This window comes from Serinus canaria, chromosome 2 (genome assembly GCF_022539315.1).
Source record: "Serinus canaria isolate serCan28SL12 chromosome 2, serCan2020, whole genome shotgun sequence".
NCBI classification, from domain to species: Eukaryota; Metazoa; Chordata; class Aves; order Passeriformes; family Fringillidae; genus Serinus; species Serinus canaria.
Window position 1 is genome coordinate 103,031,807 of NC_066315.1, and position 15,967 is coordinate 103,047,773.

Below are 15,967 nucleotides of genomic sequence, written 5' to 3' on the forward strand. Positions count from 1 at the left end.
CATTTTGCATCTTCCTTGTCTTTTCCTGCTCTGTCATTCTAAGGCTTTCCACTGCTGTGTTCTGTACACTGCTTGGGAACTTCTCAGTCTCAACACTTTACTCTGCGTGTAGATTGTTATTTCCCACATACATGAAATACAATTTCCCTCCATGGAAATGATAAGAAAGTAATTTAGGCTGGCAGGGGCAGCATAAAATGAGTTAGATCAATGTACCATGAAGAGTTTGCAGCCACCAAAATCCTGGCCATGGGGATATAAAGAGCCGTGATGTCACTCCTCTTCATCAGTGTGTCTCCTCTGTGAAGATGCATTTTACTGGGAGAAGGATCCTTTAGTGAACTGCGTACTTAATTAAGTTAATGTGTCATACAAATCCCCAGAGAATTCACTGGGACTAGGGTATTCAAAGAATAAAAGCAAAGCACCATACTCAAATAAAATTATTTACCTTCTCTAACCATATTTAGCAATTCATCTAATGTTTTTCAAATAATTAAAATTTATTTGTTTTTCCGAGAAGTGAAATTATTACCAAAGTAATTAAACAGTGCATTTCCAGCTTATTTTGGTATGTGGAAAGCGGGTAGCACATCATGGTCTTGGTGGTGTCCTTCGTAAGGCATTCCTGGGGTGGGAATTTGTCTCTGTGCTTCACTAACGTGTCACTAACGTGAATATGTGCCTGTAAAGAAGAGGTGCTGTTACTTGCACCTGCACCGGACCCCGACAGCCTCCTGCTTACAGGTTCTGAGGAGACTGAGGATGATTCACTCACCTCGATTTCGGATTCTCACCTTGACCTGGACAAGCTTGTGTCGCTGCACAGCGCTCGGAGCCCGGAGCCGGTCCCGTTCCGGCTGCCACCAGCAAGGGGAGCTCCGCATTTGGGTAGATCTGAGAGACAGCCCGGCTCCGCTATCGCCACGGACAGGAAAGAGGGGGGACACTGTGAAGTGACATCAAATCGGTGTGGGGCTAAGTGCTGCTGTAGGCTGCGGAAGGAAGGGGAAAGACCCGATAAGTGCCGCGAGCTCTGGGGTGACGCTTGGGGCACTTTTGAGTTCCGCAAATTATAGAATAGAATTACTGAATTGTTGGGTGATTTGGGTTGGAAGGCACCCTGGAAGTCAATCATCTAGTTCCAGCCCTCTTGCCATGGGCAGGGACACCTCCTGCTAGATCAGCTTGCTCAAACCCCAGTACAGCCTGGCTTTGATCCCTGGCAGGGATGGGGCATCCACAAATTCTCTGGGCAACCTGTTCCAGTGCCTCACCACCCCCACAGGAAAGAATTTATCCTAATATCTACTTATTATCTGCCCTCTTTCAGTTTGAAGCCATCTCCCCTTGTCCTATCACCACATGCCCATGCAAAAAATTCCTCTCCAGGTCTCTCTTCCCCCTCTAGGAGCTGGAAAGCTGCTATAAATTGTCCCCAAAGCCTTCTCCAAGCTGAACAGTTCCAACTCTCTCAGCCTGTCTTCAAAGGAGAGATGTTCCAGTCCTGAGATAATTTTCTGGGAACCTCTGGATCTGCCCCAGCATCTGCCCCTTGGCTTTCCTGCGCTGAGGGCGTAGCGCATTGCCAGTAGCAAGCATCTGCCTGCCTTTACCACGGAAAATTTCTTGGTATTTTACAAAGTGAGGGCCTGCCTTGTTATAGCTGCCCCTCTTTGCTCCACTTCGCTGCTTTTTCCCCAGTCATTGGAAACTTTAGAGAAGTGTCCCCAAGCTCTGGTTGCTTCAGAAGCTTTCCTGTGAGCTGGGTGTATCACAGCTGTTAAAACTTTATGAAATCTGACATTGCAATTTTACATGCACCAAAACCAGAGAGACTGCTCAGGGTTTCATCACATGTAAAACTGCAGTGTCAGGTTTCATAAAGTTTTAACAGCTGTGATACACCCAACTCACAGGAAAGCTTCTGAAGCAACCAGAGCTTGGGGACACTTCTCTAAAGTTTCCAATGACTGGGAAAAAGCAATTAACAGCAGTGAAGCAGAGAATCCATTTTATGGAAAGCTCAAATATTATTTTTCTAAGATGGAAAGCATTCTGTTCCAATCACAGTTACAAATGCAGTAATAGATACAGCATCATAGTGATCAGCAACACCTATGGCAAATATGTTTTCCATTTGTATAACAAAATTGTTCTCTCCTTGTTTGCAACAGAGAAACATTCTATGTGAATGTGAAGTGCCAGAGCTGACCTACCACTTGAGCAAGGTTTGAAAATCTTCCTCTGGATCTAGGCTGAATTTAGGAGGATTTTTTGAATAAATATGAATTAAATAAAATATACAAGTGGAAAGTATATGAAAATAAATATTTCATATTTATGAAAGTATATTAAAATAAATATTCTAAAGTTGGTCAAGAGCTGGAAAAGAAAAGCAGTCCTTCAAACCTGGAAGGCAGTAGAGAACTCACAGCTTATGAGCCCTTTTTGGTGAAAATTGATGAAATGAGCTCAGGACAGCAGTGAAAAAACAAACAAATTGCAATGGAAAAATGAGTTAATTAGCACAAGAAATTAAACTGAGCTTCACAAAGCTCTGATACACCTTCCTTCTCTAGCCGTGCTTCCTGGTTCAAATATGCCTGGATAGCCCACAAGAACATGGTAATTTTGATGTTAATGTTTAGAACATGTTTGCTCCTTTGTGTAGCAAAAGAAAAGTAATGAGGACTGCAAAAAATCAATGAAAGGCCTAAATGCTTTTAAAATAAAATATTTGGAATTTTTGGTATCTACATGCCTCTCCCATTACATGAGCATTATCTAACTGGTCTCAGTCACCCAGTACTCCATTGACTCCCTTTTGCCAGCTATGGAAGGATGTATGATTTTATTCTGTTGATGAGCCAGGAAGGCATCTCAAAACCCCTTGTTTAGAGAGAAAGATTTTGTGCTTTTTAAAATGAAATTTCACTTTTGAAAGAAAAGTATTAAGACTCTGGCCATTTTACACATTAAAGCAACCTTGAGACAAAAAACCAGACTGTAATGTGAAATGGCATATGTAACTTGACTCAACTTCCTCATCTGGGAATAAGGGAGAGGAAAATAATTTTCCAAATGCTCCACCCAAAACTATAATTTGATCCACAGCTTTGTGGTAATAGTGAAAATTAGCTGATTGCAAAAGATAGGGGAAATTGGGAAAAAAGTAGTTTTCAGTCCCTCTAGATACTCCCATTTTAAAGGTAGTACTCCTTGTGCCTCATATTGCAGAATAGCTGCTGACAGACCGTGCTCCCCTGTGGCTGCACCCCAGAAAGGATTCCTTGGGGTATCTGACAGATGTAATAAAATCCTTCCCCCCCCCATTTTCCTCCCCTAGTAACAATTTCAAGGAAGGAAAAGGACAAGCTCCCACTTTTCGACTGGAAATTCTATAGCCCTTATCCAGCCAGCTCTCCTCCCACCAGATCATGCTTGTCCAGCTCTCCCTGCTTTCTCTGGAGCTGCTGTAGGGGGGAACAGGGGACCCTGGTTTTCTTGCTGCAGGTTTGGTTTCCCATGCTCCTGCACCCTCCTGGAAGGTTACTCCCTTGCTAGGACAGAAAGCCTATGAACAGGGCCAGACACTGCTCACTTCAGCTCTTTCAGCAACCAAGCTTCTTCCTCTCTTCAGGAGCAACTCAACAGCAAAAGAATGCCCAATTGCTCCACCAGGAATTTCTGGAGATGATCAGCAGCTGTTTTTAAGCCTCCAGCAGTTGTGCAGCTGCACTTGTTTGTGAGTCCCTGCTGGTATGAGCAGAAGGAAGGGACAGATTCCCTCTATTTACCCTGCCAGCTACTGTAACAGCCTCTGGAGATCCCTAATGAAACAGTAAGAATTTACAGATGAGTAAGCAGGAAATCAGCCCTTCTTCAGGAAACCAGGAATACATTTTTTCAGGATTGTACTCAAACACGCTCCCAGACGCTGGCCAAGGATTTAGCTGTCTGCCCACCATGGTTGTCGGAGCAGCACACACCCTTCCCCTCCAAAACCTGAAACACAGGACTTTTTCATTCATAGGAAATATCAAGTACTATGGTATACTTAATAAGGTAACATTATTTTGTACAAGCAAAATGAGAGAAATCAGATATCAGCTGAAAAAAAATTCCATAGTGTGTTTTCTTTCAATTACTCTTTAAACTTGCAGAATTAATGACAATTACATGTATTAAAAGTTTCAAGGTGTTTCTGGCTGGTTTGGTGAAAATTGCTTCTCCATCATATGTAAAAAAAAAGTACAGTAAAATACTAGTAAACTATTTAAAAATTATGTGTTTCTGGTCCCAATTTTTTGCCATTTCCCCTCACTGTGGAAATCACAAGGATTTATCACAAAATTTCATTGGAATCTGGAGCTTTCAAGAAGTTCAGCCTCTACAAGCTAACTATGCTAAAACTTTAATTCACAAAATGACAGAATGTGAAAATGTGTGCTTCAACTATTCAGGATGATCTCTCCCAGGTAGCTGACTTCAGTTTTCTTTGGGCTTTTGCCAGAGGAAAAGTGGTGTTTAAATAAACGGGTTTTTTGCACCGGAAGTGTGGCTAGACTTCAAAGAACTGCTAAACTGATAAATGGACATCAGACCTTTTGGACCATCTCATAGAAAATAAGACCCATCTAGTAAACAAATGCTTCCCCTCTTGTTTTGCATGTGGCTATAAATAGTAAACAAAGATATGCCTCATATAGTTTGCTGTGCACATTTAGTCCTTGGGTTGATATCAGCTTTTTAAGACAATCACATGAACTCCAGGCTCCACATGCTTTTAACTTTATCTAATAACTCTGAATGTTGTGGTTCCATATCTCTGTTCTAAGTATTCCTACAAAGATTATACTGTTATCTATAGGAATGTTTCTAATTAATCCAAAGTGTGGGTGTCTGTAGAGAAGATAATTCTAGAGGCTATCTCCCTGGCACTGTTTTTGTCTTGCTGAAGATTAGGAATCATGTCTGTTGGTGTTAGCAGTGTCATGGGTCATGCAGAGCAGCACCTCTTGTGATAAAGAGATTGTACTGCCATTATGCTGGCAGGCATTTTAGGATCCTGTGCTGTGTGTGCCCGCTGCTGAGGAGTGCAGACCTCTCTGTGTAGTTTTCTGAACAACTCATCTAGCCCAGTTTAATACACAGAGGATGGATGCTGGCGGAGCCATGACTACAAGCAGTTCAGAAGCAGAGAATACTTGGACAAAAGAGACTTTTCTGCTCCACTGTCAGCTTCTTACCAGGAACAGTGAGATCAGCTAGTAGGAACACGTGTTGACAAGGATTTTATAATACATTTTTCAGAACAATTTAAAGACCCACGGAAAAATAAAACTCAAGACGCTGGTATCACTGCATCTTCTTGAACGGGAGCACCTAATGTTAATCACAGGGTTATTTGTGTTTGAGGATACTAGAACTAAAGACATTCTGTGACAAAAGTGTGGAATTATTAATGCCAGATCCCAAGCAAGTTTCAAATGCCAGATCCCAAGGAGGTTTCAAATGGCTGCTACATATACAAGGTGAGCAGGAGAAACCTGGGCAAAGCCTGAGGGCAGTAGCTTTCCAGTTATTGCAGAGAATTAGGTTGCCACATCTTCCTTAGACAGCAAAGGCAATACTGGCACTCCATTTTGGTTGTACCTGCCCTACTGAGCAAACTCTGAGAGAAACCATTTTCAAACCAAGACATAGGCATGCAGCAGCAAAAGTGATCATGACTCAAAACCTTGAAATACCAAATAGTTTGCAAGTGTGTTTTGGAAACAGGTCTCTATTCATTGTACTACAGGGAAAGTATGAGCCAGTTACAAAAGAAAATACAAAGGCAATTATGCATCAGGATTTTAACGTTTGGAAATTTGTCTCAGATGACTGGAGTCTGAAACACATTTCCAGAACTATATTCTCAGGCCAGTCTTGGACATATTTGGTTCTTCCCTTCAATCTTACAACAAGGTTGTACCCCCTTGTTGCTCCACCTCCATGGGCAGACTGAAAAGCCAGGGATCACAGAGTACAAAATGGCAAAGGAGAGTATAACCCCTCCTGTGCTCAGACTGATGCAAGTGCCAGACCATTCCTTGAGACTATTCAGATTTATTAGCCCTCCATCTGCTTGTCCAAATTGGAACAATCATGAATGAACCTTTAGCTTCCCGTGAACTTTAAGTCCACCACGATTAAAAGGTAGCTGTTAATTAAGTGTATGTGCAGCTCACCCAGTGAGTGCAGTTCCTAAACACCCTGAGTACTGCATCTGGAAGAGTAATGCCCTGATAGGCAGGTCTTTCTTCCTTTAATGTTTTTGGGATTCTCAAATATGTTTTTCCCAGGCTATTGCTTTTCCTAAGTAAAGTTATTTGAATTGCAAAATTGATTTGTTATTACAAACTTGTTTTAAGAACTTGTGCTGAGAAGGGATTGAAACTAGAGAGCTTTGTGAATTGCACAGTTGGTTTCAGCTCATTACTGTAAAATTATTTTCAGTGAAATAATATTATGCTTGTATCTGACACCTAGAAAGAAAAACTAAAAACAAATAAAGCATTACCATGTTTGCTAGAGATTGTGAATATCAATATTGCTTTCAGCAGTTTTCACTGATCTATGCAAATAACCATGTGGTTGATTAGCTAGTCTGAGCTTGCATGCAGAATACTGAACTATGATCCATTAGTTATATGCATAATTCAGAGATTCAGAAAATTAATGTTCTTCAGCAATTTTAGGGAACAGATAGAAATTATAAAATGCCTGGTTTTGCAACAGCTCTGCATTTTCACAGTGTGCAATATCTGTCCAGCTCAGTGCTTTCAGTGTTGAATAAGGCATACAGATTGCCTGTCTCTAGCCTTGTCGAGTGTTATCAGTGGCTTTTCCTTGCCACTGTCCAGTGTGAAGATGATAATAATCTTTCATGTGAGTCATTTAACTTCTGAAACCAGCTTCATGTGCAGCTCTTTCAGAACTTTTGGAAAGGTAATTTCCTTCTTCTGAGGCCCACATCCTTTATCTGGACATACAGCTAAAGATTTAACCATGTTTCTGGACATCATATTTGTGATCATAACAAACATTTGTAGCTCTGTAAGCCCTCATGACAATCTAGCAGTGATGTAGCACTAACCTTTCCATGAGGTATGTCCAGAGATCATCCAGATGTCAAGGTTTGCCTTCTTAGGAAAAACCCCTTCTTTGGTGACAGCCCACAACTGACTGCAGAGAAACCAGTTCTCCTCAGCAGCTTTCACCAGCTGCATTCCTTCAATGCTGCCAGCCCATTGACTTGACCTCTGCCCCAATTTTCCAGGGTTAGACAAATGTTGAGAAGCAGGATGTGGGAACATAAGGATGGGAGATGGAAAATTGAGCAAGTAGGTTGCAATGTCAAAATACCTTTTAAATCATCTTTAGAGCCTGTCACTGTCAAAAATCAGCCCTTGAATTGAAGGAAAGCTTTGCAACCACAGTTAGACACTGGAAACTTGTGCAATGGAACAAAAAATTTTGCTTTGTGTCATTGATAAACTACTGACTCCAGGGCTGTGTCTGATGCTAACAGTTCTGAAACAATAAAGAGAATAGTAAAATACAGCTGAAACTGCAGTGCTTAAACTGCAGAGATTTTAAAAACAAATCTGCCATCACATCTCCAAATGGTCTGCTCCACAACTTTCAGAGTGCTGACAGACAGCCTGTGGGCATTGGAGTATCTGGAGGAGTTTAAACACTAGATTATAGAGCCACAAACATGTCACAGTTTCTTAAAAGGAAAAATGAAAATTCAAAGTAGGATTCTGGAGGAGAGCCCCCAGGTTTGTGAGGATGTATGGATGATACTCCTGTCTCTCAGCTGTTAAACAAGGCGAGGGCTAGCACAGGTTGCCCAGGGAGGTTGTGCGCTCTCCACCGCTGGAGGTTTTGAAGACCCAATTCAACAAAGCTGTGGACAGTCTCACAGTTGGCCCTCCTTTCAATTAGAGGGCCAACAAGAGACCACCTCCCTCCCAACCTCAATTATTTTGTGATTTTCTTGATTCTCATTGTAGATCCAAATTGCCTTTTAGATGTGCTGTACTGTCTGCTGATTGTAAGTACTAGAAATTGTTAGCTGGACTAGCAGTATGAAAATGGAAATGTAAAACAGTATGCAAATTTCTACAAATGAAAGGCTGTTTAGACAGAAATAATTGCAAATAGAGTGATGACAGTAAAATGATGGGACACTTGTTCTCTGTCACCAGCAATCCAATCAGTGAAAATATATAGCCAGTTTCTGAAGTCTTTCACTTATGCAGAGGCTTAATTGCTTAATCATTTTCCTAGAGGGATTTTTTCTGCTTAAGATCAATAATGACTTTCTTGGCAACTGAAATTTTTTCCAAGTGCATAAATGCAAACCAATTAAATTAATAATCCCTCTTTTATTTTACTTCAGACATATTAACCAGAGTAGCTGAAAAGGTTGGTCTTATACTGCTGCACACAATGTAGACTCATTGGAAAGAAGTGTGACTATAAACCACAACTAAAGTACAACTAGATTTAGAAATTCTGCTAGTTGCATTGTTTGAAATAGTAATTCCCCATGGAATCCTCTGAAGAGCAAAACACTCTTGGAAAAGAGAAGAAAAAGAGAAGAAATGAATGGAAGAACACAGAACAACAAGACCAAAAGTTATATAAAAGAGAAGAAAGATGACTCAAAACCTTCTGATTCTTATGCCATGGGTACCATGCAGCTGTGGTGGTTACAGACTGGGAAAATTTCCAAGATTCCTATGGTTTATAAAGGGGGCAGTACCAAATAACCAAGCTGGCCAGCAAAATGGGGGGGAAGGGTGTTTTGCCACAGACATTGGGTGAAGATTTTCCTTGGAAACCAGAAAAGAACAGGAATTTAATCACACTCTCAAGGTTTTGGGTTGGGTTGTTTTTTTTTTTTTCATTTGGAGGATATTTTTGTCTCAACCTACTTTCCTTGCTTGACAATTACTGATCTATAAGAGCCTCCAGCAGGGTTTTTCCAGTTCACATTTACTTAATACTTCAGAAGAGCCAGTGGCTGCAAGAAAAGGACCCACTGGCATGAAGAAAAACAGTTTTTCCTTTTGCAAACCATTATATTGAAGATGGGTTTCTGTTACGATTCCATACAAAATTCTTTGTCTGTTAGACAGGTCTTTGATGGCTTTGAAGAAAGGACTATTTGTTTAAAATAAATTTAATTTTTATTTGCAATTTCCCTGCCTTTTTTCTCAATATAGCAAGAAAATAATTTGTTAGGGGGCAAAACCAAGAACTTAAAAAAAAATATTCATCACATGGCTAAAAAACTCAATTAAACAAACAGCTCTTCTTTCAAACAGAAAGGGATCCAATTTAAAATATATAAGGAAAGACAGTTCAGCTGAGATTGCCATGACAGGTACTACACAGAAAAGTTGTGACACAAGAAAATTAGATCTGATGAAAAATCCAAAGTTATAAGTAACAGTTAAATAAACTAGTGTTTAAAATATAAAACAACTGGAAGATATGAATACAGTATCTTAATTCCTTTGAAAGTACATCAGCATCTGGAAGATTTTTGACAAATTACTTTAGACAGGAAGCTTGAATCTTGTAGCTCTCCAGCTCTGCTATGATTTATGCAAAGCAATAGCAATCATCACCAGAGTCAGGGGAAAAAAGAGAGCAAGAGAATGTTTTCCCTACTTGATTTGCATATTCTGAATAAATTTCTGTTGCATCTGCCTGTCAGATTTACAAGCACATATAAAATCTTTGTGCAGTTTAAACAGAGATCAAGTGACAAAGTGTGGAAGAGATTCAAAGTAGCTGGTGTGAAACAGTACAAAGATTTTTAACAGAAGGATTTTTAGGTCAACTGGGCAATGATTTGTTTTCAACATCCATTTCAAATGACTCAATCAAGTGCCAAATGAAAAATACTGTAGATGAGAAGCTGAGTATGCAGAACAGGCTGGGCTGAACACTCAGCAGTGCTACAGCCTCTGCTTTGCACACCAAAATGGTCCCTCTATCACTTGTTTCTGCCATGTTATGTCATATCTCGGCCTTTACGTTCTTATGAAAGGTCTCAGAAACTGAGATAGAATCTGGGATTAGATCCTATCTAATCTGAGATAGCTCCTGGGATAGAATCGTAGAATGGCTTGGGCTGCAAGGGACCTTACAGATAATTTCATTTCAACACCCCTACACCCTACCCCACAACTTTCCACTAGACCAGGTTACTCAAAGTCCCATCCAACCTGGCCTTGAGCACTCCAAGGAATGGAGCAGCCACAATTTTCCTGGGCAATGTGTTCTGGTGTCTCACCACCCTCACAGTGAAGAATTTCTTCCTAATTCCCAATTTAAACTTGTCCTTTTTCACTTTAAAGCCATTCCCCCCTGTCCTGTCAGTACAAGCCCTGGTAAAAAGTTCCTCTCCAGCTAAGTTGTAGACCCCTATTAGGTACTGGAAGGCTTCTCTAAGGTCTCCCCAGAGCCTTATCTTCTCCAGGCTGAAGCTTCCCAGCTCTCAGTCTGTCTTCATAGGAGAGGTGCTCTTGACCTCTCATCATCTTTGTGGCCTTGCTCTGGGCCACATGTCCATGTCCTTCTTACGTTTGGGCCCTGGATGCAGCACTCCAAGTCTCATAGAGCAGAGAATATTAGCTATATATAAATATCATAGTTATTTTCCCCATGTATTTTTTTTCTCAAAACTAGCACAGGAGTGAGAGAGCAGGTGATCAATGTGCCTCCACATCAAAGTGATGTAGTCATGCTCTTTACTGAGAGAAGTGGTAGATATACAAACACAAATCAGAGAAATAATCAGACACAGGGACAGAAATAAGGCACAGCCTTGACTTAATAGTGCCCTATGTGTTTCATAAGTAAGTGTTTTCATTAGGGGGCTGGGCTTTCTCATTACGCCCATTATGCCTCATTTTAAAGCATCATCTGGGTTTACAACAGAGCCTCAATGACCTCAAGCTCTTGTGCTGAAAAAATAATTGATTTAATGCCTGCACAGGCATTGTCTAGAGATATATCTGGAGGAGATTTAAATTAACTAGCTCATTCAGACTAGCTATATAGTGCCAAGATCAGGGCTGGCTAAAAAACTCACCCCAAACTGATTAGTTCAGTAAATAGGAGGTGGAAGAGTCCTTTGCTGAGCTTTAAATTGTCAGAGCTACACCATCACTAACAGTGGATTTAGTTAATGAAATCTCTTGTGGGTAAATCTCCCTGTTATACCTGTTATCAGGGAAAAAAAAAAAAAAAAAAGCTTTGTTTTCTGAGCCAGGTGCTTGAGTAGGCAGAAGAGGATATTTTAATAGCTGACAGTCACCCCCCACCTGGCCCTCCCCTGCCCTGCGAGTTTCTCTTGGTACCTCTTTGGCACCCAGCAGCCAGTGAGGTTTTAGGCACACCTGGTGCCCATTTGTGGTATATGTGCTCCTCTCAACATCCCTGCAGTTTGCTTAGTGGACATACTGAAGAGGGGTGTAAATCACTCACCCAGAAGTCAGTGCTTTTCACTGGTAGAACACACAGGCACAGTATTTTGGAGGAGCACTTTGAAAATTTATTGTGGCTAAATGACCTGGAGGAGATGGATTTGCTAGCTTAGGATTCATATTTTGCTGCTGTTGTTTAACCTAACATGAATTTATGAGTATTTATTTGGGTATAAAGATGTTGGGTTGTCAATGGCAGTCATGAGAAATGAGGCAGGGGTCCTCTCCTTCCTTCCAGTCACTGAGGGGAGAAGGCTGCTGCCACTTTGCAGGTGTGTCCAGCTGAGGGGGTGTTCAGTGGAAGAGGCAGGGATGTACTAACAAGACATTGACAGTTTCTGCTAGAGAGGCAGGAACAAGCTATAGCAAGGAAAAGACAGATGAGGAACTAGAAAAGTTCAGCAGCTTATAAAATAAACAAATCCCAGCTGATTTTCAGAAAGTCAGTAAAGGCTGAGCTCTCATCTGTAGGAGTAGTGTTGTACTGAATTCTGGAATTTTACTGTAAACAGCTATTTATTTATTTATTTATTTATTAATAAAGGGCTTTGCTAAGCCACAACTTCTTCTGTAAGTCACTTAAGCTATGAGGTCATAAACTAGGTAAGCTACGAATGTTAAGGTGAAACATGCCCTGGAAAGGATACTGCAAACCTGTCCACTTTGATTTCTTGCATGTTATCCTGAACCATCCAATACTGACCATCATCAGACAGAAAAATGATCTTGCCCTCTAGTCTTTGAAGCATCTTATTTTAGTTCATGCCAGTCCCTTTTGTTGAGTCTCCAAATTTAGAGTTGCTTAGAAATGAAAAGAACTCGTCCTACAGCATGGATGGAGAAACCAGAGTATTGGCCCATCAGATAAAAACCAGGATTAATCCATTTCAGAGTTAAACATACTGCTGCTTTTGTGGAATATAGCTGCACTGGAGTCTGAAGTCACAAGATATAGCACATATTTTAAGTTACTGAAAAAAACTATTCAAATAATTTGATCAACTCTCTGAATATTTGTGAAATGTCCTGGTGGGTTTGGCAATTGTCTCATAATCATTTGGTGCTACAGTTTACACTGTTGATGTTTGAGCTACTTCATTTAAAGTTAAATCACACCTGGGAAATAATCACCAAAATTATCTCTGACTTGCATGTCCACCCATCAGATCCTAATCTCAGTTCCATCTCATTATTTTCTTTAAATACTTAACAGTCTAATGTTCACCTCTTTGTATTCACCAGGTCTTTTTGCATTCACCCCCAGTTTCTGGAAGACTTCCTTAGTCGTGATTGATGTTTGAAATTTGAGGGTCTGTCCTGCAGGGAGTGTTGAGTAAAGCAATGTATGAATTTCTGATGCAAATTTTCCTCAAAATTTTGTTCTAATTGTTTGGGCCTAATTGTTATATTAGACATAATTTCCAAGGGTGATGGCTAAAGAGCTAAAAACTATTTTTTTTTCCTTCTATTAAAATAGCCACTATCCATTCTTTTAAAAGAAACATTTGATTGATTCAAAAGTATTAAATCAATAATGTGAGGACAAAAAAATGGAAGATGTTCCTGTGTACTGGTACATTTGTGTTAGCTGTGCCTGAGTGATTGTGGAAATGATTATTGTAATACCTGAGGCAATTGCTTTGTATTATTGCAATAGTAGCTAGCACTTCAGTAAGATGATATCTACAGATTGTTTTCTTTGTAATGACATAGTTCAGTTACATGGGCTGTGGATAACAGAAAAGGGAGTGACAATCATTGGAGAGTCTCTTTTTAGTGCTCTCCAGGGGCTATTGGAGCTCCCCACAGGCTCCATCAGGACCTGGCAGCCAGTGCTCATCCCACTGCCCCAGTCCCAGATTTTGGGCACCTCTGTTTGACCAATATCCTGCCTAAACTATTTAACTCATATTTTGAAGCATATTACCTGCTTCTGAAAGCTGCATAACTAAGTGGCAGGAGCTCAGATATGGTATCTCAGTCAAGTTTTCTGGGTTTGGGTTATCTGCAGTTACAGGTAACAGTTACCAGGTACAACTCTGGCCCTTTAGCATCTTGTGTCAAAGTGTTTTGGCCAGCCTTTCCAAGCTACAAAGCTAAACACAGCAATGATATTAGAAACTATGCATCATTATTGGAATAAAGGTATTGAAAAATCTGTGATGTTTAGGAAAGAATGATAAAGTGTGGGATGACATTTGACAACCATCTGTATCTATGTGGAAGTTAAAATGACAGGAGATTCTATGGATTAAACAAAAATCTAAGTGCCAAAAGCACTTACTTAAAGAAATTATAAGAATTTTCTTTTGGAATAGCTCCAGGAATCTGCTATATGATCTTGGAGTAAGGTTTTATTATGGGCAGAAACCTTTATAATGTTACAATGGAAAATAAATGCTGTCAGCAACATTTTTATGTGACATTTCCAGTTCCAGAGAGACACTGCAGAATAAATGTTGCTAATAATGGTAAGGCAAATATTTCTGTATGATGAAAAATTCATCTAGGCACCAACAGTCAATAGCTTGAGGCTTTTGAAAAAATTTCTATCTGTATCAAGGAGACAGTGGTCTTGTACTTGGTTCTTCAGGTGTGAGGTTCTCCAGACACTCAAACTGTTGTAAGCTGCACCCAGACCCTTCTGTTAAAAGGTTGACTCCTTGTTAAGTATATGAGCTGAGTGATGCAGAGAATCAACAGAAACCTGGGTATTAGTAACTTATTATGGGTGAAAGCAGGGAACACAGACCTCCCTTCCCCTCAGTGGGTTATGAAGGTGGCTAGTTGGAGTATAATGGACAGTAGCACATCTTCCTAAACTGATTTTTCTTCTTGATAAAAATCAATTCAGAAAATTGGGCCCGAGTTTGAAAGCAAACTCCAGAAGACAACACATGTGCTCAAAGCCTCTGTTCTCCAAAAATTGTTTTGCTAGATTTATTTAAGGTTATACTCCAATGAAAGAGATGGACTGGGATGCTGTGGAATTTGACTTATGCTCCCAGCTACAGGATGCTGTAGCTCTCAAAGCTTCAGTGGACAGTCTGGAAAGCTTTTTGTTCTGTCATGTTGTGTTCTAAAGTAATATTCCAGTTTTCCCATTCAGAAAAACAAAGTGGTCTCCAGCACTTATTATGTAGTTCTAATTAGGAGAAGACAGAAATAATATTTCCTAAGGGTGTCTCTCCCAAGCCCAATGTGACTGAATACATGTGGATACAGAGTGCTGTGGGGATTCTGGGGCTTGCCCAGCTCCAAGTGATTTAAAATATGTACTTTGATATTCAAATAGGAGTTCAGTGATTTGAAATTAGCTGTGGATATTATCTCACGCTAAAGCGATATGAGAAATTGTGTAAATTTAAAGGGCAAAATTATACTAAATAACTTGCTGTTACACTGTATCTCCATTTTATTTACAGTATGAACAGAGGCAGCACAGAATTTGAAAACTATTGAACTTTATAGTGCCAGTATGCCTTACAAAAACACTGAAAATGTTGTTCAGATTTTTATCCCCACGTGTGAGCTGTACAGATTGTCTTGCAATTAAAACAGAAAAATGTAATGTTTAATTGTTTTCATTTCTCTACATCTTCCTGTATTCTTAAAAAGCAATTTGCCTGTCATTAAAGCTTTTACAATGTCAGTGCAAATGACTCATGGTGAAGGAGTGGATCAGGAGTTTGTAATGCAATCCAAGAGTCTGTCCACTGAGACTCCATCTACTATAACTAAAAATACACATTATAGCCCAGAACCTATAGCTCAGTGGCACTGCCATGGGCACAGCACTCTGGGGGAAGGAAAGCTTGTATTAAGGTTCCCGTTTTTCATTCTGCTTGAGCAGATTAGGCCAGTTTCCTGAGCCACAATACAGTTTCTATGACTGCACAACTTTTTGCTGGCCATGGTTTCTTCCTCATGAGCAAAAACCAAAAGCCCAAACGTTTGGTGCACCTGAGCAGCTCCTGGAGTGGGAGGTGAGGAGGCTTCTGAACTTACTGGATGGTGGAGCACCAGGTAGGAGGCCGTGGCTCCCCAGGGAACAAGTAGCTAGTGGGGATAATGAAGGGATTTCATGTACAATCAAGGCAGTGAGATGAAGAAGAAAATACTGATGAACTATTGTAGAGAAAAGCCAGGGATCCTCTAGCCTTGTCCAGACCTTTTTCTGGTGGTTGCACCCATAAAGGGGACAGTGCTAGCAGAGCAGGAGGATCTGGAAAGTTCTTGATTGTGTTGCATGGCAAATGGGAAAAGAATCTATAGCAGAACTGAAAGGGTTAATATTTCTGTCAATGCAAATGAACAAAATGAAATGCACTAATCACTTTTATTGAAAATTAAATTTACAGGGCAGAGGAAAATTGTATTTACAATGAAGTCACCCTGCATTCCACCTA